General features: G+C 39.7%; 2 pseudogenes; one reads left to right on the forward strand and one right to left on the reverse strand.

The window, feature by feature from the left end:
* Window positions 1-4,203: 4,203 nt before the first annotated feature.
* Window positions 4,204-5,622, reverse strand: LOC147888172 (peroxisomal targeting signal type 2 receptor pseudogene; annotated as a pseudogene).
* Window positions 5,623-9,459: 3,837 nt separating this feature from the next.
* LOC147888173 (U6 spliceosomal RNA) lies at window positions 9,460-9,555 on the forward strand (annotated as a pseudogene).
* Window positions 9,556-23,962: the final 14,407 nt, after the last annotated feature.

A 23,962-nucleotide genomic window follows, 5' to 3' on the forward strand; every position in this document is an offset into this window, starting at 1 on the left:
TCCGTGCCATGGGTGGCCTCTGCAATCCTCTCTCAGCACCCGCATATCATCTAGCTCCTCCTGCTCCACCCCACTGTGTCCTGGAGCTAACTCAAATGCATAGAAATTTGTGGGTCATGTGGTTTGGTCACCCCTTGCTACTCTCTGATCTGTTGTAGGAGGGTCTTCCTATGTCGACACATTTCAAACAGAGAGAGCCCAATGCAAACTTGGTCATGGAAGTGGATCTATCGTGATAGTGGTCCGAACCCACTCCCATCGGATGTTTGTTATTATTTGTCTGTAGATGTAGTTAATCCCAAACATTATGCTCATGTAAGCGAACTCCTATCGACCAAACTTGTTGATGGTGATCTAATTGCATGACATACTGGCTAGAGAATTGGAGAAAGCTAGTGCTCCAATACCACCTAATCCTTTAATATCCTCCTTGAGTGCTTGCCGCAAACCATCTTATCATGATGTTTCGGATAAACCTTGGCACACATCACATGGTCCGTCTTGTAATGAGAAGTACAACACAAGGCCGCCCTTCTAAGAGGTTTAGCTACTCATGGACCACATTGAAAGATTGAAAATAAAATAATTTCCTCCAAGAGAACTCCACTGGTAGCCATTGACATGCGTGGAAATAGGATGGGAATGGCGAGTCGATGCATTAAGCAGATGGGGCAACAGCTCAGCCAAGAAAATTTTGAGAAGATTGGAGAGGTTGTGCACATTGCAACGCAGGAGATGGGCAAGCAGCCCATGCTTTCTCCTTTGTCCACTTTTAGGGGATCCAAGAAAGAGGCTAGGAGCTCTCTTGTATGTTGACCAGCCACCAAGTTCCCTCCATGTTGGTAACTCCTATGCAAGGACAACTCCATTTATGTGCCAATGAAAGAGACAACCTATCCCTCAGTCACATCATATGCACACTCTTTAGGGTCCAAGAGGCCATTCGATAAATCCCACAATATGCCATACGAGATTGTGGGTAATTCTAGAATTTGGCCACTAATAACATGGAACACGAGCTTATCACCATTGGCATTGAAAAGCAAATGCCTTGACTAAACCGGTGGGTTTGGGTTGCATTCCTATTCAAAGAATCATCTTTTAGACTCCCACAAGGTTGTCAAAGAAATCAAAATATGAGATTCTCAGCTTACATGCCATGCTCTTGAAGCACACAACAGAGAGCCATTGATCTAGGACTAAACTTAATGTTGGGAATGGAACGCATATTTTGGGGATAATAGCAGAAGGTAGATCCCTGCAGCTGATTCTTATATGTTCATTACCACTGTGAATGCCAAAAGCTGCAATACATGGGAGAACATGAAAAGGACAGCCAAAATTATGAAGACAATGAACATGGAATGGACATGGTCTCATGGTCCAATTGCTTTTGCATGATACCCCATTTTGTGGCTGATTCAAACCTGCCTTGGGATTCCTATTATTGGGAATAAATCCTCTTGGTTTGTTCCAAAACAACAACAACAATGATTCAAGCAGAGCTTCCACGATTTGAAAGGCCGACTGCCAACGACTGCGAGACCTGTCACCTTATGACAGACAATAACAATAAAATCCCCCGATGGACCACAATCAAGCATCAAACAAAAAGCACTTTGATTGACGGTTGACCAGCACACAACTTCAACTAGCGACCACAATCAACGACACAACAGCACAAGACAGACGAACAAATTCTCTGCAATTGCCATGTTCCTACCTCCATGTGTGTGATGCGTTGGAAAAAAAAGCAAATAGCGGTGCCACCAATTGTTGGAGCAACGTCTATCAAAGTGGCAACTGTTATAGTAACAGCGATGGCAATGGATCTAAAGACACCAACAGACACCTCTCCCCAGCCGCTATGCTGCGTTCCTCTCTGAAGCCAGCCTTGCCATGATGAATACACCAGCGCCAACACCAGACGACTGTTACACCTCCCATTTCCACAACTCCCTCCGTCGCCACACTGCCTCCCCTCCGTTGCCACACTACTTGCAAACCTTAGGTTAGGTTTTTTTTTAAATTAGGTTAGTTTAGCTTGGGTTAGGTACAATCCACCTTGGCCCCGCTTCATAGCCTCATCATCGTCCCATCATCTTATGATGATTGTTGTATCTTAGACAGCTAGCTTTTCAACATGGGGCATTCTCTGCAGATTGAAGACATGCATATGGATATGCTAGAGCAAAGGCCTGTGCATGAGAGTAAATGTAAAGCTTAATGCAAACATGTATGTAGTCAGTGTCTAGCATGGACAGAGACAAATCCAGAAAGGGTTGTTGACAAATATGAGATGACATTCCATGCTGAAAGTGGAGATAGAGATGTCATAGAGAAGCTTACTGCTATTGAAGCCATGATGCTTAGAGGTGTTAAAACTTATGACAAACACGAAGCAGGCCTATGAAAATAAATACGAAACAAGGAGAATTCTTTTCTGCCAATGCTTGTAATCCAGTCCAGCCATGTTATGCCGCTCCCTAACATACAGCTTTAAAGCCATTGATGATGTCTTTGAATGCTGGACAAAAATCTGGTTAGGGCGATTACAGCTGCAAATACTAAAGGACTCTGTAGGGATAGGTGTTCAAATGAAAATAGTAGCCTAAATGATGGAAAATGAATATGGACAGCAAGAACCAAACGTTCAGAAGCACTCAATGGAACTCTGGAAAAACCTCCTAGTTTTGTAATACATGGCACAAGGGCTAAATTCATGGATGCTTTGTTGGTGGTGCTTCAAAAAAAGTGGTCCCATCCATATTCAAATATATTTCTATCCTACCCATCTCACCATGTGCTACATTCAAAGAACTGCGATGGGTTAGCTGGGAGAGGATACATGGCATCATTTCATGTGTTTAGGAACTGGGGACAAGGACACATGTCATCCTTCCATGCTTTGCAATCCCTAAAAAGGGGGTCCCATTCTGGTTCCTAAGGTCTTGAGGCCATGGTCCAAGATGGAAAAAAAAGGGCTATTCCCATCCCAGACCGCTTGGCCTAGGATGAGACTAACGATGACAAATATAGATTCCTATCCCAAACCCACTCCCATCCTTGAGCTAAGGCCCTATGTTCACAACACAAGAGGCAAGAACAAAGGACCTATCGGCAAAGAAGGATGGCTAGAGCACGCATAAGCTTCTTTCACAAGAGACATAGAGCCAAAGGGACAGCAACTGCTTTTAAGTCACGATTTTCGTCCCAAGTTCCTTGATGAGAAAAACATGTGAACCAACAGTGCAAATGCTCCAGCCAAAACAACAAATCTGGCACTCCTGCTTCAATACACCAAAGTGAACACAGTACACGATGTGGCATATTGTATCTAGGGAGGGGCAAAGTTTGCCAACGATGATGCTGCCTTGTAACTTGATTCAGTAGCTACTTACCCCACAAAAGGTACACTTTGTATCTACCATTATCTAAAATGTATAGTCAAAAAAAGGCCTCAGCATATGGACTGGTTAATAGCATACTTTGTAATTCCCACTCTAAAGCCATCCTCAACCAGCTGGTTTTCAAATGGGAATAAAGTGGGATAAACCACAGGCCTCTAGAACCCAAGGGTAGAGTGTGGGTGTATAAAATATGACAGAAAAAGCGGATATTTCCTAGTCCCATTGTATTTTAGCACACATCCTACACGTTTAGAATGGGTGTAAGGTGGGAAATAAACTTGTCACTAGAAACAGGATAGATCCATTGCCAGCCCATCTCCCCTAATGCACTAAGACCTGCGTTGCCGTTCCAGAATTAGGCTTGACACGGGAAGACTATATTCAAACCAGAAGGCCAGCACTTCAAAAACCCTGTACTTAAACAAGACTTGTAATTAACATAATTCCTCAAATCACAACATTCTCTATTGCCATCCACCCTCTATCATTAGGTTACTTTTGACTTTGAATGACTCCATTAAAACAGTAAGAACTACATTGGTATTTAGAAATAGATAAGTGGATGCAACCTGATAAAGAAGATGGATTTGGAACCACCTAGAAAATAAGAGAGTGGTCAACATAGGCAGAACGGTGGTGATGCATGCAACAATTTAGATTCCAAGAATGCCTGCGCTTTGAATTCAGCCATCAACAAAGGCAGATTTACCAAGCTTACTTAGATATTCATTGATACCTTCCATCACGACAGGTTCTCAATAAACTTACTGCTATCATCCCAACAGCAGACAAGAAAACATTCTTCCTTGTAAATAATTCCATTACGACAGGTTCTCAAGAATTAAGGCCCACAAGATCATCCCAAAAGCAGCCAATAAAATATTATTCTGCAAATAACTCCAGTCGTGGGGGATCCTCCTTGAGGCTTCTATTGGATTTGCCATCACCATGTAGACGACAGCATATGCAACAATTCACATTCAATTATAATACTTAGACAGCAGAACAGTAGTAACATATGCAACGATCTACACTCTTACGTACCTGTCCATTGTCGTGGCATTTGGAAGCTATCCTAAGACCTTAGACCAATTGCTCACACCTCAACAAAGTTGGAAATAACACAATGCATTCTATGCCCTTGGGTCCATACCATGTTGCCATACATAAACCGATTCATCCCAAGCAGTACTGGCCAAAAGTCCTTCTACAAGAAGGCTCATGTCAAGCCCTACAACAAATTCTGAATGGTGGTCATATCTAGCAAGCAATGCGTCTTCAGGAGCTCGATAATCCCAGATACACATGCTCATGTCATAAGAACAAGAAGCGATAAGACTCTCCTGATGAGGAGAAAACTTGACCCGTCGAACCGCATAGGTATGCCCTTGTAAGACAGTGACAGGCTGCCGGTGGCTGCGAACATCCCAAATTCTGATAGATTTATCAACAGATCCTGTAACGATTAAGGAATCGTTATATTTGTTCCAATCGCAACCCAAAACCTCAAACTCGTGGGCTGGAACGACGAGAACAGACTGGGGTTCCCGAACATCCCAAATCCTCACTGTGCAATCACCCGAGGCAGACGCGAATATATCAGCATGCCTAGGGTTCCATGCTGCAGTGTAAACACAATAAGTATGTTCTCTGAACGTTCTCAAGGATTGAGGCCTGTCTATAGTCCAGAGCTTAATGCTATCATCCCACGAGCCGCTAAGAAAGCAATCTTTCCGAACAGGATTCCAATCAACCGAGTAGACCTCATGAGAGTGCTCCTCAAGGCTTCTGATAGGATTCGCCATCGGTGGACGAGCTGTGTCCCAAAGTTTGATACTTCCATCTCCGCTTGCAGAGACCAATACATTCTCGTTCTCTTCGGACCAGGTACAATCATAGAGCCCGTCCGCTGAATTAAATGCGCAAACCTCGACAATACCATTGGGGGTGAGCTCAAGCACATGCTGGCGCCCATTCCCTATGATTCCAAAATTCTGCGCTGTTGCCACAGCAAGTCGCGTTTCCAGGAAAGGGCTAAACTTGACAGAGTAGCCATTGAAGGCCGTCTTGAAAGCAGGCATGGTGGCTAGCGTCAAAAATTCTTGAGAGAATCCAAGCAGTAGGTAGTGTGCTAGCAGATCATGTTTACTTGGAATTATTTGATTTCAAGGATTGCGGTGAGATCAAAGATGATGCACAAGCAAGCACTTCCCTTTCTCTTTCCGTGATCTTAACGTATCTATATACCACATTTACAGGGTGTTTGATTTTTTGGGAATAACGTTTGCTTTCAAAATTCAATTCACAACTCATATTAGAAGTAGCGGAAAATCATGTGTATACACACTAAGGGACACCTCCAACTCTTATTGAACTACTACTCCTTCATCATCGGTTACAACCGTCGACTACGACTGACCACGTGTCACACATGCTACATGTTAGTTGTCCACCTGTAGCAATGCCACATCACACCTCCCTCCTATAACTAGAGCTAACAAAAAGGTTTAATTCGGCACACATGTGCGCATGTCACTCGGCTCTTGGACTATCATTGCAACTTGTATGTGTACATGCGGATTTTCTTTAAAACCTTGTAAGGGCTGATCCACTGATGCATGAAGCTCTCACAGAGGCCTTTCTTCCTGATCGGGTAGTAGACGAATACCAAGTCGATGTCTTCTCATCCTTTGTTGTAGAGCCGCTACTGTTGCGTTTGAGCAACCTTCAAGTTGTGGAGGATCGCTGATCTGAGGACTAGCTTTACCCCCAGTCAATTGCATCTTTAAACTTGCCTTGGATCTAGACGTCTGGTAAGATCGAGGGGAACTATGGATCTCGCTCGTAGAGTGCACGGAACGGACTTATTCACGTTAAAGCTTGGACAGTTGTTCGGTATGCATGCAACACATAGGGGAGGAACGGGTCCCAGTTGTCATGGTTTGGATTGATGTACACTTTTATCATTTGTTTTATTGTCTTTATTAGTTTTTCTGTCAATCCGACCGTCTGATGGTGGTATAGGCTTGCAAACGATAGATGGATGCCAAGACACTTTACGAGGATCTCCATCACTTGCAACTTAATTAGATGCATCTATTCTTGACAAGAATGGCTTTTGGAAATCCGGGTACTTCCGAATTGCAGTGGTTGATAACATCTCTCTTAATTTCTTGTATGCATTCTTACAATCATTTGTCCATTCAAATTTTGTTCCTTTCTTTAGCAAATGCTGAAGAGGGTAAGTTACCTTTGCAAATTTATTCAAGAAACGTGTTGTGAACACTATCATCCCCAAAAATCTTTGCAGCTGCTTCACTGATTGTGGCTCAGGATATTGTGTGATGGCCATTACTTTCTTTGGATCCATCTGAATACCTGATGGTGAAATTATAAATCCTAAGAACTTCAGCCTGCTTATTGCCCATTTGCATTTTTTGAGTTGTAACTTCTGCTTGTTTGCTTGTAGCCTTTTGAGTACCTCTTCCAATACCTCGACGTGTCGACTCCACAATGTACACGACTAGTACCTTATGTTGAACCAATCGCTAAATAGATTGTTCACCATTCGTTTGGAAAGTACTTTACATTGCAATGTACACGACTAGTACCTTCTATTTAACCAAGTCACGGAATAGATTGTTCACCATTCGTTGGAACGTACTCACATCTGACAGGCCAAAAGGCATCACTTCAAACTGATACAACCCTGTAGGAGTCTGGAAAGCCATCTTCTCTACATCTTGTGGATCTAGCGATATCTGCCAATGTCTTGCTACTAGATCAAGTGAGGTAAAGAACTTTGAAGGGCCTCGAGGTCATCAAGATGTGGCAGCGATGATAAACATCATGAACTGTGACTGCATTCAATGGTCGAAAATCAAGGCAAAAAAGTAAGCTTCTATTTGACTTTTTGTGAGGTGTGGCTCTTCTGCCCATGGACTTGTTGAGGGTTTGATGACTTTCTTTTGTAGCATTTCTTTTACTGATGTGATGATGCATTCCTTCTGCCTCGGGGAACATCTACGAATTTCCATCTTAATTGGGTGTTGTTCTTTCATCTTAATGTGCTCGAACACTGGAGCAATTGTCCTCATGTGGGTAGTGACAGGTCTGCTATTGTGCCTAGGTATTTTTTTAACAATGCTTGTATCGTCTAGGCCTTCAACCAAAGGTGATAATACTTCATCTGTTTGAGCACACACTATTTCTGAGAATGATCCCCATTTTACCCATGGAATGTTGATGTTGCCTTTTGCTACAAGGGAATGTTGAGAGAAATCTACTTCAAACTTTGATGTGTCTTTTGGGCTTCGACAATACTTGGCCACATGTCCATATTTGTTGCAATTAATGCATCTTGGGCGGCCTTTTTCATCGTGGTATGGGAGTCTTATTTTGCTTTCACGAACACTCTTGTGAGGTTTAAATTGTCTGGCCACATTTGCATGTCTTCATCCATCGCTACTACTGTATTTGGTGATGGCTTTTACCATTCACTTTGACCGATCTGAGTCAAATTCTTTCCAATCCATAGCATTCAATTCGTTGAGCAATTTGAACTGCTTCATAAAAGGTCTTCGGCCCCTAATCTCTGGTCTAGCGTGAAATGTCACGTCGGAGTTTTTTGGCCATAAGAAAAACAACTTCATCTCTTTTGACATAGATGAATCTGCTCTGAGTAAGAGTTGATTTAGCTTTACTATGAATTGTGCCACTGGTTCATCTGCTTTTTGTTCTAGATCTTGCAATTGCTGTAGTGTTGTTAGCATGTGCAAAATTTTACTTCAATTGATGTCGTAAACTCAATCAATGTTGTTGATGGATTCATGTTGTTGTACATACTAGCAGAGGTAGCTGCTATCCCTTTAAGTACTGTTCGCATTCGAGTGCTTTTCGATCTTCTGACCATGCATGGTAATTAGCTATGTTCTCAAAATGATTGATCCAGACTGTAACATCTTCTATAGGTAACCTCATGGAATGATTTCAAATGAACTCTATGATCAAGATTTGTGTATGCGTCTACGATGGGTTTTGGTAGGAATTGAGCATCATCATTAGTGTTTGGTTCATTGGATAGTTGGTTTAGGAGCGTCTGTACATGTTCTCCTCTGACTTGTATGTGGTTGTGCATCTCTAGCCCTGTGGTACTTTGGTGTTTGGAAATGTTGGGGTGCGGAAGCATTTGGGTCTGGTGTCTCCACAAGATGTGAAATGCACAAAAACATAGGACAAACTAGATCTACCTGCAATCGGTGAGACCTATAACTCTTATTGAACTACTCAGTCATTATCGGTTACAACCGTCTACTGACCATGTTTCACACATGCCACATGTTGGTTGTCCACACATGCAAACGTCACATCACATTATGCATGTATGCAGAGCCTATAAGAGAAGGATAATCATGGCTACACAAGGGGATGAGGAAGACTTTGGCAGGAATCTCTTCAATTTCTCTTTTCATCTCTTCATTCTAGAAAGGGCTAGATTCGTAAAGAGATCTATGAGGACGAGATCATCATGGGATGTTGGAAGAGCTTCACTTGAGGAACAACTAGATTTAGGGAGCCCAACATTCACTTTATCCACTCTTTGAATAACTCCACTTCTTTGTTCAAGATGAGGCTCTCCTTAAATTCTTTCACTCTTGTCTTCAAAAGAGATTGGTGAAATTCCTCATTGTATTGTTGAACTAAGTTGCCCATCCTCTATATAAAAAGCAACCATCGGTGGAGAAGCTTCTTCTCATAGCTTCAACCATTTCCTCCCATGAGTTATAGGAGAATGAGAGGCTCTTTAAATCTTAGTATAAACATGATCCCACTATTGGATCACTCTTTTAGTAGCTAACTAGTAGTGCATGACCAACCCTTCCTATACTATGTTGTCATTTTGGCTCACGTGCATCATTGTTGTTGCTGCTATGCTGGTGCTTATAGCCAATATGACCAAGTTATCATCCTTGACCCAAAAAAAAAAAAATCCAAAAGAATCAATCAATGATATCAAATAACATTGTTCTAAACCTAAAAGTTTTAAAAAGTCTCTTTGGAGTGATTTGATACAATTGGAACAATATAGAGAAGATTAGAATGGCCCTTGCAGAAGGATGATACACACAAATCAATAAATTTTTTTAAAAAAAATCCATATGTGATGCATGGGAAGAGGAGGCACACTTCCTCTCCGCTTCTTTATCATATGAGAGAGCATGCCCCTCTCTCGTTAGCTTTTGTTTTCACTTCTACCTTGACCTCAGTTCTTTGTTCTGCTTTCAGCGCAGCTCTATATTTTGCTTTCTATAATTGAGATGTAAAAGGCTTACCTTTGATGAGTTGCTTGTGTAGTCCTTTTGTAGCTAATGTGTTATTTGACTGAACACCTGTATGGCAAGGAGAACACATCAACTTGATTTAAATCACCATGATATAACAATCATTAATTAGAATGCTTAATTTATATTTTTCTCATTGTTGACACACAAAGATGCACATATAAACGAGGTGCTCATAGTAGCTATCAATATGAGAATTACCTTGAGCTTTCATTACATTGCCTCATCTGTCTTTTTGTCAGTTGTCCATGTGAGATATGGCGAATAGCTAAGTCCTACTTAAGGATTCATGAATCACTGATCATTCAATGCACTGCTTATTCAGACACAGAATCGAGTTTCTCTCTCTCTCTCTCTCTCTCTCTCTCTTTTCTCTCTCTCTCTCTCTCTCTCTCTCTCTCTCTCTCTCTCTCCCTCCCTCCCTCTCTCTCTCTCTCTCTCTCTCTCTCTCTCTCTCTCTCTCTCTCTCTCCCTCTCCCTCCCTCTCTCTCTCTCTCCCATCCCTCCCTCCCTCCCTCCCCCCCCCCCCCTCTCTCTCTCTCTCTCTCTCTCTCTCTCTCTTCTCTCTCTCTCTCTCTCTCTCTCTCTCTCTCTCTCCCTCCCCCCATAGATTGCACTGTATGAGTGAGATGCATCATTGGCATAATTAAAAACCCCAGAAATGGAAATCATTGCTAGTGTTAGATGTGCAGGGCTATGAATGTCCTTTGAGAGATATATTTCTTCATTCATTTTATAAGATCATAGACTGTGATTCTCCTTAGCTTTGGCACGCACCTTAACAATCCTAAGAATTTGTAGATTATCGACTGGAGGAGGACTCCTCTAATTTACATTATAAAATATATGCAATAAGAAGCGTGTAGACAACATGATAAATGGACTCTTACAACAACTAAAACAAGCACGACTTGCAAAAAATCATCAAGCTCAGAATCCATGAGGTGCCTGCTACTCTCATGCTTTGCCATCGCACATCATCACCCTTCCTCTTCTTCATCATCATCTTCTTCCCATGTTGTATTGCAACATCACCTGCGCCGCTAGACATCCCCCCCTTTCCAACAAGCCTCCTCCTTGTTCCTCAATCACAGCTATGAGCTCCTTGCCTGACACCTTTCAGCAAGATGGAATCACCGGGAAAGCTCCTCCTCCAGAATCTGAACGAAGTCCTAGTGGTCTATCATCCAGAAGTTTGAATTTTATAGCAACACGAACGAAACGGCTCAAAGAGTGACCCTGCCTCCCCGATACCATCGTCGAGTGCATCGCCATCTTCATGGATGTGGAAATGAGTTGCCTCTGCAACATGCAATGAGGCCCACAACAATGATGACACCAGTAGCTTGGAGAAATTAACCAAAATCCAAACTCGCAATGTGGACATAGGGTCATCGTTGGGCTAAGGTATGAGCAAATGATCTGGAAACGTAAACTCTCTCCTGCTTATCAAGGGATAGAGGCTCTGCTTTAGACCAATCTTTAAGAATTTATCCCTTTGGAAAATGCATAGGATGCCTTTTTGCACCTTGAAAGACATTCCAATCGCACTATCTTTTTCTATAAAAAGGAATATTTTGCAGCCCGTTCATGCTCCCCAAGGTCAATTCATTGTAAACTTCGAAACATATGAAAGGAGACCAAGGATGACACTTAGGCATTTGTCCATGAAATACATTGTCCTTAATCCGGCAACTAACACCTCATACTAGTAGGTTGTTTTCTCTTTTGACTTCCAAACCAACTATACTCTCTATCTAATGGAAGCAATCCTAAATAAATTTGATCTTGCAACTACCTTTAAAGTTTCAAGATGATGGATGGCATTGATCAAATAGACCTAATGCCTTCTATGTCGAGAGGGGAGGAGGAGGGCGGAGGGGGCAAGGGATGAGGAGCAAGAGAAGAAGATCATAGTAGTACAAGGTGGGGGATGCAAGAGAAACAAAGTGCATTCAAACTTGGGGGGGATGGAGGATGTAAGCACTTAGAGAAATGCCTGGGGGAAATTTTGAAAAAGCAAAATAACGAGCACCTAGAGCCATAAGCCACTTTGTTTTTCAAATTTTTTGACTAGGGGCAATTTCTCATGCATCAAAGGCCCCGTGAGAAGCATCAGCAGCTTTCTTTTCAACCTGTAATTCATTGGGTAGCTCAGCGTTTTGCTAATTTTCCAGGCTAGATAGTGACTTCTGAGCATCTTCTAGGTTGGACAGTGAGGTACTTGACCTACTTGCAAGTTGATAGTGATGTGTGGGTACACATATGTGATTTTGTTTGAAAGAAGTACACACGATCCTACGGCTCGAATAGCTTTTAGTCTAACCACAAACCTTGACGGTGGGGAGAAAGGTCGATTGGCAAATTCAAAATTGATTAGGCATATCTTCAGCACCTTGTCGAAGCTCATCTTTCTTTGCACTTTAGTTGTCTTTTTAGCTTTGAGCTAAATATGGAATCTTGTTTTACCCTCTAGAATTACGACAAGTGGCTAATTCTCCTCTCAAAATTGCAAAACTTCCTCTAGGTTCGAAAACAATGTATAGCATGTCTGTCTCAAGACAATAACTTGACGTAGAGGAAAAGCTTCTTCTCCAATTGATCCAACGTCTTAGGGTTGAATGACCCATCAAACACAATGAGGTCCAAGGCTGCATCTACTATAAATCACTTGGGTAATTTGGTGCCTTGAGAAGCTAAGTGGGAATCTCCAAGATGAAAGGATCCTCCTTGTAGTGAAGAGGTGGCTCCTCCATGTAGAGAAAATCCACTACCTTTGTTAAGAATGTTAACTCCACCACCATTACTTGCTCAATTCAATTTGATATTTGTTGTGTAGGGGAGAATGAGAATGGATTGCCACTTGAATGCATGCTCATCCCGCTTGTAATTGAGATGCCAAAGAGTGAGGTAGCTAGTCCATGATTTGTTGTTAAAAAGGGCTATATACATATCTTACATGGACGCTTGACTAGCTTGGTGATTTGATTGGTTGGGAGAGTCTACATGGCTTCAACTAGTCAGAAGCACCCAAAATTGCTAACTCTGATAACATTGGGGACTTATCATGGCCTAAGAAGCAACAAAGTAGTCTCCAAGCAACCCAAAAGTACCTCATCTATGTTGTTTTTTTGCTTGGGGGACTCATAAAGGCTCCAAGAAATCAACAAAGAAATCCAAGGGTAGGTTTACTTAGTGGTTTGATTTCTTGGGGGAGTCTACATGGCTCCAAAAATACAAAAATTAGTCAGAAAGATGTCTGAAACTAGTCTAAATGTAGTCTCAAAGCACTTCATCATGACTCCAACTAATTAGAAGCAGTCTCAAAGCAGTCCCCAACTACTCAAAAAATAATATTAAAGCAGTCTAAAAGTAGGTTATCATGGCTCCAACAAATCAAAAAGCATTTTCAAAGTATGTTTGGGGGAGTCTACATGGGCCCAAGCAGTCAACGTATTCTTGGGGCACTCTACATGGCCCCAAGCAGTCACAAAGAAGTGTCATAGCAACTAAGAAGCTGATTTACTAGGTGTTTTGATTGCTTGGGGGAATCCACATGAACCTAGGAAGTTATAAAGCAATCTCAGATTAGTCAAAAAGCACCCAATTGGTAGCTTTATTGCATGTGCTCTTCATTATGGCCCCTAGCAACCACAAAGCACTTTCAAAGCAGTTAGAAAGCACCCCAATCCAAAAAGTGATAAAGAAATCCCAAATTAGGCTAATTTGGTCGTTTTATTACTTGAGGCTAGCACTAAGAAGCAATACAAATGAGAGTCAAACCAGTTAAAAATCACATAGAATTGTTAGCTTGATTGGTTGAGGGACTCATTGTGGCCCCAAGAAGCCACAAAGCAATCTCCAAGTAGTCAAAAATAACTTCCTCTTATGTTTTCTCTACTTGAGGGGCTCATCATGGCCCCAACCAATCACAAACTAGTGACAAAGCAAGCAAAAAGTAGGTTCAATGCACAATCTCATTGCCTAGGATTGATCATCCCCCCAAGTGCTAAAAAATGAGTTAAAAAGCACCTACAATTGGTAGTTCTATCACTTGGGGGACCCAAGCCCCAAGGAGCCACAAATCACTTGGTGATTTAATGGACTTGGGAGAGTCATCATCCTCACAATCACAAAGTAGTCGCAAAGTACCTACTCATCATAGCCCCTAGTAGTCACAAAAGTCACCATAGAATTCTTGGGGGTACAATGAATGTCTAAAGCATATTGTGTCTATTGGAAGTACCCAATAGTAGTCCCATGAATGTTACAAAGTATTGAGTGCATCAGACCTAATGTTCCTCAAGAAGATGGATATGGTGGGTCATGTATCTTTTTCTACCTCTCCTCTCTTACAACAGACCACTACAATTGTTTACATAATTTTTGACACTTTTTTCAACCAAAAATACATTGGGATTTTTTTCTAACTAAGGAAAACATCTTAGTTAGTGTTGATAGCATAGCATTGCAAAGCACATCGATATTTTTGTCAAAAAATGAAATTTCAATTAAAATATCAATGGTTTTTTTAGAGTAATTGCTTGTGCTGGAGGTGAGAGTTTTGATTCTACAGCCTCAAAAGGGGGGATCCATGAGTGGCTTGGGTTCACAGAAATGCCCTTTTTGGGGGGGTCAACTTTGCCTCCATAGAAGAGGAGTACTAGACACCGAGGTTGTTTAAGTTGATGATGAGAGATCAATTATTCCACATGATGGTGGACTGGGTCGGTCCATAAGGTAGGGATGTATGGGTCACACACTAGGACACAACTAATTTTCAACTAGGCTTCTCATGCAACATGTGGGATGGGGCCTTACAATGGGAGTGATTTGCTTGGGGCTAGAGGTTCAGCTCAAGCAGACTATATATTGGACCTTGTAATAGTGCATTAGCAAGCATGTGCTAGAGGTTTCTTTCATGATGTAGTGAGCTTTGAAGATTGGAGAAATATTGGTGATGCTGCTAGCACAACCGAGCATAGATATGGATTACTCTCCTTCAAAGCCCCCTTCAAAGTCTCAAAAGTTCAAGGTCATTGTGCACTCCTACCCATGGGTGGGCCTTATTCTCCACCCCTCTCCTCTCCATGAATTGGACTTTGGTGAGTTGGAAACTACACAGGCTTCACGATCAAGCACGTCACAGTAGGGCTATAGGTAGTGATACCCCGTTAAGAGTTGAAGAGGGCTACTATGGCTTTCTGATATAGGAACATATGTTTTCAAAATCAAATATCAATCACCACTACTACCTCCTCTCGGGGAGATATGGTTGGCCCTTTGGAGAGTGGATTCTAGAATAGGCATGCTTGATATGTACACCCCTGCTTGTGGTCAATGTTGCCCAACTTTCTAGAGGCAACTCACATAGTGCATCCCAAACTTTGACTCGTGGGTTGGTGGTCGAGACTTTCACAACCTTAACTTTGACTCGTAGACCCAGACCGCCAGGATGGTACGACGCAAGATCAAAATCAAGCGGATAGAAAACGCGAGGGGCAGGAAGGCGACTTTCAACAAACGGCGTCGTGGTTTGTTTAAGAAAGCCCACGACTTGTCGCTGTGCGATGCGAACGTTGGCGTTCTTGTGTTCTCGACCGAAGGGAAACTGCACCAATTTGCAAGCCCAAGGTATCACTGCTTACTCTTTGAGTTTCACAGTGTAGCGGTAAAAGAGTCCATGAGATGAACCCTACGCATATAAGCCCTGCGCTTACATGGATGGATTGCTTTTCATAAGATTGAGGACAGAGTTGGGACTTAGGAGGGTTCGGTGTGGCGCCTTTGAGTAGGTTCAAGTTTAGCGAGGGTTGGAGCTGTAGAGAGACCCATCCCATGCAGTTCCAAGTGGAGGGTTGAGCGACATTTCCCATTACCTTATTCAGCTCTTTAACTCACTCTTTGCAACTACAGAGTATAGTTATTTCTAACGTGCTGGTCGAAATTGGAAAGCGCCATTACCAAGTTTCTGCCCACAATTACTTTTAGGCATAGGCTCTCCTCAACAAGGCCAACGATTTGACCTACCAACAATTGCCTATACGCGTAAGTTAGCGTTTCCTGACTAATACAAAGATATGAGACAACAATGGAGTAATTCGTACCCCCATTCTTGGTAAGATTTCACCATAATGTAGCAACAGGGAATTCATACCAGCAAGATTTCAGGATAATGTGGTTATCCTACTTTTTCTCCTCAAAGATCTCTCTCTCTCTCTCTCTCTCTCTCTCTCTCATATAAATATTTATATTTGTATGCATGTATGTATGTGTGTGTGTGTAAATTAAATATGTGGTTTCAAACCCCCCCCCAAAAAAAGTGTGTATTATATATATTATATACATAAATGTATAAAAGTGAAATTCTCTCTCTCTCTCTCTCTCTCTCTCTCTCTACATACATGTGTGTGTGTGTGTATGTGTAATATTACACACACACATACACACACACACATTACATACATATATAGATAGTTAGTTAGTTAGTTAGATAGATAGATAGTTTCACTTTTATATTTCCACATTGGCTTTTGCTTTTTACTCGAGCGCTCTCTCTCTCTCTCTCTCTCTCTCTCATGAATTTCTTTCTTCCTTAATCTTCCAAATGTTTTCTAGTGTATGATTTGAAAAGGATGCTCAAGTATAAATGAATGCTCAAGTATGTGTGGGTGTGTGGACTTCTATGTGTGAGAGCATATTTTTATACTATGGTCTACACCCACTGTTGGGTGTTGATGACGTCAGTGGGGATGTCATAGTAGCTAGTCCCTGCTATGCTTGAAGTTTATGTTTTTCAATCTTATGAGTGACTATCGTGAGATTGAAACTGCACTATGGTGTGTCTTTAGTACAGGATGACTTTGGGAATGTTCCCGGATTCATCTAGGTATATGATTTGAAAAGGAATGTATTTATTGTGATCAAATAGGTACTCATAGTTTTATATATACACACAAAAACCATGTAGAAGATATTTGTTATTTGATTTTCTAAGTATAATATGCGATTCTTTTTTTAACTTAATAAAATAACTTTGTGATTTATTCCCAAATCCCAGAGTCTTAAATACTCTTCTAATAGCCTAGAACAATCCAAAATTTAATAAAGTATGAGACTTAATCAACTTTATTCTATGAATGGTTGTTAAGATTCTTGTGTCTAATGATAAGATAGTTTGGTGACCTTAGGTCCATGTACTCTCTTATAAGACACCTTTAGACACTCTTACAATAAAATGCTAAAAAGCCCTAAATTTTTACATTGGAAATGGGACTTTGAGGTGATGTCGCAATTTTCCCAAACCCAATGCTACGCTGGTTGCTAATGAGCAAATCTGGACCAGCTTGCAATAGCCAAAATTTATCGTATGGCTTTATTTGCCTTCCTCCATCTCACCATACAGTTGTGTCACTCTTTACTTTTTTCAGTCTCAATTCTTGACTCTTAACTCACTCTTAACTACAATGCTAAGTGTACTTCTAGCAACTAGCTATGGTAGTAAGCTATAACCAAGCTGCAAGGTCTAAAGGTATATACCTATAAACTTTTAGAAATTAAATATTTAGAATTATAAATAAAATGATGTGTCTTAAGTATCTTATCTTTAAGACATTTTAAACACCCATGTTTGAAATGTGTCTAACATGTCGTGTCTTAATGTATCTTATAACCATGTTCTATGATAGTACATTATTTTATATGGTGGAGTTGGGAATAAATTATATGGTGGAGTTGAGAACAAATTATTATAATTTTACTTTTTTGAAAGCATTAATATTATGAGTGCTTTCACTTTGTAGTTAAAGCACTACAAGTTCCAAGTTATTGGTTTAGACATAGATTATGCACTATGATCACAAAAGTAGTCATAATGCAATCACCAACCAAGACTAGTGCAACTAGAATCGGATTGCCACTTTGAAGCTCACTTGTATAAAGAACATGTAAGAGTTGCACAAGCATACACACAAATATGTATGAGACAATTCAAAGGATAGTTGGCCATATGGTGGTTACCCATCATATACATTCATCAACAACATGAGATAGTAAATACTAGGAATTGCACTTTTAGAAGATTCCTTTGCTCTAGACCACATGAATGAGTCTCCATGTAAGCCTATATGGATAAATGTGCCAATATAGTGAAAGCAGAAAAGTGACTTTTCCTTCTATATGGGAGCTTCATCTAAGTGTTGTTGCACTTTGGGCCAAGGTCAATTGAGGCATTGTGGGCCGAATGTAGTAGACATGATGCCATCATTATTATTTTTATCACGCAATCTAACGATCCTTGGATGATAAACTTGATGAAAAAGTTATGTGAAATATACATCTACGCTTTCCATTGGTCTTAAAATTAAAAATGTGAACTTAGGTGGGCTTTATTTGTGGTGTGAAGTAAGACATCCATAGTCAAGAATTATGTCTTGTAAATTGATGAGCTATGGATTTCTACTCTCATCATATCAATGCCATAAAGTGTGATTTGGTGAGATCAAGCTTATGTAGTTAATTTTGCCTTTTTATTGGTGTTAATAAAGAGGGTAACATAAATCCAAATTATGTGTAAAATTTTTAACATGTTGTCACTTTGAAAGTTGCGACTACTAGGAGTTACTTTTTTAATCTCTTTTTTCCATATTGATTGATACTCGCGAGATGTAGGGTGTGCTAGTGTGGACTCATGAAATATCATTAATCATACCTGATGTCAAAAAATCAAGAAGAGATAAGCTTAGTAAGTGCTTCATTTGAAATAATTGGAGAGTCATTCTCATTTGCTTGCATGGAATGCATTGTAAATAGATAGCATAAATTTGAATTTGTCGACTTATCAGACAATTGAAGTATAGTGGTGATCGGTGTAAGCATGAACACTATGCTAGTATAAGGAACATAATTAGATAATATGTCATCTTATAGCATGAAACAACTACCTTAGGGCTAGAGTAATTGTTAGAATCAGCAAGCAATAATCATTAGACTCTATTAGGGTACACATGGGATTGCTTAGAATGCTTTATGGCATTGTATTTTATTGGAGTTAGAACTTAGAGAATTTATAAAAGCACTAAAGGGTGTCTTAATATGCAATTAAATAGATGCAAATCAATTTGATTAACAATGGTGTGTACTTACAAGGTAAGAATATCAAGAACAAGCATTGGAAAATGTGAGGTTGCATTATTTGGGCATTTTAGATACTATGGACACAATTTAGGAATGGGAAATATGCTTTTATAAAGTGTATGAGTTTTAGAAGTATAGAAGCATCACCCCCAACTAGTTTTTGTTTTGATCATTTTAACAAACAGGCAAACACAATGTATCTTTGGCCTCTTTTAACTGTTAAAGCTACTAGTTGTTTCAATGTGCTTTCTTACTCTTCATGCTATATGTATTAGGAGATTGTCTTATAGCACACTTCTCTAAGTATCTCTTGTTCTAAAACTTGAAAAATAGGCAACTAGTGTAATATGGCCAAAATGCATCTATTTTTTGGACTAGAGACTGATTCTTTGAGGATAGGTTATACAAGTCATTCAAATTTATTAATCATTTCTTTGTATGTATCTTATTAGAAAGATATTTGAACTAGCACAAATTATTCTTTGCAAAATAAGATGAAGTTAAAGTACAGTGACATCAAGCTATTGGTACATGTAATTCGATCCTAATGGACTACAAGGACTGAAGTGGCAATGTTTTGTAACCATCCAAAAATGCAAATGCATGTCCCAATCCTTGGGATTCCATGAGTTATGATGTTTTCATTGAAGAGAACTTATCCAATCACTCTTGATCCCCTTTATGTGGGCCTCTTAGGCCTATAATACATGTTCCTATTTACATCTACTGAGATTACCATTTATCTTAGCACTCCATATACCTTGAAATTTTTATAGTCACTACCTCATGTTCCTTGAAATTATTTGGGTTTGATACTACATCTCTAATAAAATATCTACATTTGTGCATGTTGTTATTTCCTCCATACTAACTTCATAATGAACTCTTGACATCTCAAACTCCTTAGCATCCCCTCATTAACTTTGTCGCTCCCACGAAGAGATCATTTAATACCTCTGAATGGAGACATCTTCCAAAGATGCAAGTGTAGGTGAATGATGAATGATTTCACTTAAACCCTATAAGTAAACACCATTAGGTGGCTAATTAAACCAAAAAGAGGGGTCATGGTCCTTAGCCAAGGGCACCAACTCAATATGTAATATGTTACTACCCTCATTCAAAATCTAGGGTATGGGGGGACAAGGTCCATATATAATATGCATGGATTTCCTTAAAAATTTCCAAATATGTAAGGGAAAAACATGAAATTTCATGTTCCCCCACCCACAAAATATAAGGTATATACCTTGAAAGATATGCAAGATTTTAAGATTTGTACGTATTTTTCATAATATGTGAGGCCCAAGGGGAGGGTCTTTTGGATGGGGGGGGGTAAAACAAAAAATATACTAAAATATCAAAACCCATCTCCTTTTAAAATTAATGTAGCTCTTTCATGTGTGACCCAAATTTCAAGGTGTAAAGACATATTTGAAGCTCTTTTAGTGTAGAACATAATCATGTTAATTTGAATAACTTCTACTCATGGCATATTGTTAAATTCATCTCGTACTCAAGATTTTGATGGGTTTTCTTACTAAAGGGGGTTGGTGTCCCAGGGATCCTTAGACGATGTGTCTTTCTTTACAAAAGAGCAAACATCATGAATAAATCCCTTTAATGTGTGGCCAGTGTTCACTCCACCGAAGGTAGAATACAAAGAATCATAAGTTTAGGTTGCCCGCCACCAAACTCTAATCTTCCTAACTTGCTCTAAATTTGGATACAAATTTAATAACATGAGTTGGGCCACTAAGTCTTCCTTTCTCTTTGTTATGGCCAGTATAAATGGAGCATAGATGTAATGAAATTGTATAAAGAGTTCTCTTATTATAAACCATTGATTCTCCCCAAAAGAGGAAAGACATTAATGAAGGTAGTTGGATGTTTGAAAAGGAGAAAAAGGATAAGTATATGACCTATCTTATGGAAGGATATACAAAAGAAAAGAATAAGCTAGCGTGAAAGCAACGAAGTAGATTAGAGTCTCAATTCATATCAAATGAAGGGTTGGGGAGTTTGATTGAGAAGTATGCACACACATTATAAGCACAACGATCCCTAGTTGTGTAAAGTAAAGATTAAGGGGATCTAGACACAATGACAAGGCAATAGATATGTGGCAAAGCCTTTTGTAAAGTGGAGGATTGTGTGGGTGATCAAAAAAAGTGGATGTAGTGGAAAAATAATTCCAAGTGATAGATAGAAGAGAATCCCATCACCACCTCCTCCTATTTATTTGAGAGGATCTTGCATAGCAAATTGAATGGAAGCTCCTCCCTCATTCTATTTATAGTGTGAACAAGACTTATGCATTATTGTAGAGACATCTATTAAGTCAAATTTTGTTGCTTCCTACATTGAGTGTTGCAATATGTACATGAGTGAAAGAGGGAATTAGTTACCCAATGGATGTTTGTGTATTATTGATTGGAGGAATATTGAAATAGAGGACACATGAAATCCATAGTTCTTATGAGTGTTTATAATCACTAGTGCGAATCAATGAGGTTATGGGGTTTTTCCAATCCATGGAAGTTCTCTCAAAACACTTTTAGTTGAGTGTGCTTGGATGCAAGGAAAGCTTCTAGTTTGAAGTTGAGTCTTAGATGATGCTCAATGCAAAGAATTGAAGGACAAATTTTGAGCAACCTAAGATATTGAGGAAATGACTAACTACTTTTGCAAGCTCCAATCCTTATCTTGCATATTTTAACACATTCTTTGGTTAGCTGCTGAGTAGTGTTAGTGTAGCTAAGTTTCATCAGAATTTGAATAATGAAGAGAAAGATATTAGATTAGCTATATAGATAGATAAACTAGTAAGATGGTTGATTGTGGATCAATAAGATGCTCAAGTAGTTATGTAAAACTGGTGAGGTGGTTGACCTATGGGTTTGAGTATATCTTCCTATATGCCAAATCCTTACATTTGCATGTGCACATCATCCTTGTTTTAAATGCATCTTTGCATCCACACTTTGCTAGATCTTTTGCATACATTGTTGAACCACTTCACATGAAGATCTCATCATTTGCACAAAGAATATATGACAAGTGCAATCAACCACATGTTTGACTTGTATGACAAATTTGTGAAACAAAGGCATCATGTCATGTCATTGTTTGCACGCTCATCTTATGTGTATCATCACACACTTTGTGATCAGTGTGCATGCACTCCTCTTCATGTGAATGTGGTGGCTTTTCAGCATGAGCATAACCATCCTTTTATGTGCAAATCACTTGCATAAGCCCTAAAATTTATGTTTTGGCAAAGAGCCTTGTGATACCAATTTATAATTTATCATCTATTGTTGGGAATTATGTGATCAAGGGCTTGTCCTATGATCATGTGTGTGTGTGTGTGTAGCACACTAATTGCTATGATGTGTCTAGACCATGACATAAGTGATGATGTAATGCAAAGGCCCCCACATGGGGAGGTGCCTTAGATTTAGGAGTCCCTATGATGTAGGGATTGATTTCCTTTGATGTAGGAGAGGTGCCTATGATCTAGGCTACCCTCTCTCCCATTCTATGAGACAGAGGACTTCCTCTCAAATCAATGGAACATTTTTCCCTTTGGTTCCCACACTCTTCTCCATGATGTCCATCTTCTCTCTCAATCCCCAACATGTGGTATCAGAGCCTCCTTGAGACCCTAGCCCATTTTAGCTTCAATATGCCACCTCATCATCTTCTTCTTCATCCTCCACATTCTTCTTCATTTCTTCCCTCTTTCTCCTTAGAACTTGCTTAGCTCTACTCTCCGCCTTCACACAATCATTTGTCAAGCCCTTTCTGTTGTAGAACAACCTCTATAGGGCACACCTCTAGTTCTAAGCTTGTTGCAAAATTGCACCTCTATCACCTGTGGCGACACTTCCTTTGCTCAGCAGATTTCCATGCAATTCTAATGCCCCCTTCACATACTTAGAAGGAAAAACCCCCAATTCTTCATTAAAAAGGATATGATTGGGAATTGATACAATAGAATATTTCAACTTTCATCTCTATATAGATCATTTCCTTCTCCCTCATAGGTGGAATAGTTTAGCTACAAGTCTCTTCCTACTCCCTCATACAAAGTGGAAACAATTTTCTTCCATATCAATAGTGTTTTTTCTACTTCCTTGCATCTTCATATCTCCTTCACAACCTTTCAAGAACCCTAGACATCTACCTAAAACATGTCCTACTAGGAAGTATTAATATGGGGAGCCTAACACATGACCTCTTAATAGAGAGTTAATGTCAGTCCTCCTAGGGAATCTTCCATTGGTATAGCTTCTAATCTTTTAATAAAATAATCAACATTGTATACTTTTAAACTCCAAGGACAAGCTTCAACCCATATAACATAAACATTATTGCAATCATTCTAGACAAATGGAATTCATCAAAATGTTTTTATATTTTCTATAGACTTTGCTATCTTATTGTCATGATCATCATTTTCTTATTAAGCAGCTATATGATTCTTCATCTACAAAGTACCTATTGTATGTTTAGCTTATATGGATGAGATGAGAACAAAACTGCAGCTCATGAAGATATAAGTACACCAAGGATAAAGTATAATTTTCATTTTTAAACAATTGATTAGATAATGAAATTTCTACAATATCCACAACTTTTTTACCTTCATCCACTATCTTAAATTTGCTTTACTATTGCAAATTGTTCCAATCATATGCCTATCAAGGCTTCCACAAATTTTCATAGTTTTTACTTGTCACAATCCTTTTGGAACTGCATAGTGAATTTGGCCAACTAGTCGATCGAGCCTACAACACCATGAGCCTAGGCAAAATACATTTTGGTGACACATAAGTTGGATAAAAAATGAAGATAAGTGCAGTATAGGTTTCCAAATTTTAACATGAGGTGCATCAAAATCAAAGGACAACATGTAATATTTGGTAGATTTGTTATTTTGGGTCGCACCGACAAGGATATTTCATACAAAATCTAACGTATTTGATAAGGTCTCTCTTATCCCTTTCCAAAGGATCTCTTGTTTCCTCCATAAGAGTGTCTTATTTCTTTCCTAGCGATCCCAAATACTCA

Source organism: Dipteris shenzhenensis, chromosome 22 (assembly GCF_047967505.1).
Source record: "Dipteris shenzhenensis isolate YYH24624 ecotype China chromosome 22, Dip_SZ_1.0, whole genome shotgun sequence".
NCBI classification, from domain to species: Eukaryota; Viridiplantae; Streptophyta; class Polypodiopsida; order Gleicheniales; family Dipteridaceae; genus Dipteris; species Dipteris shenzhenensis.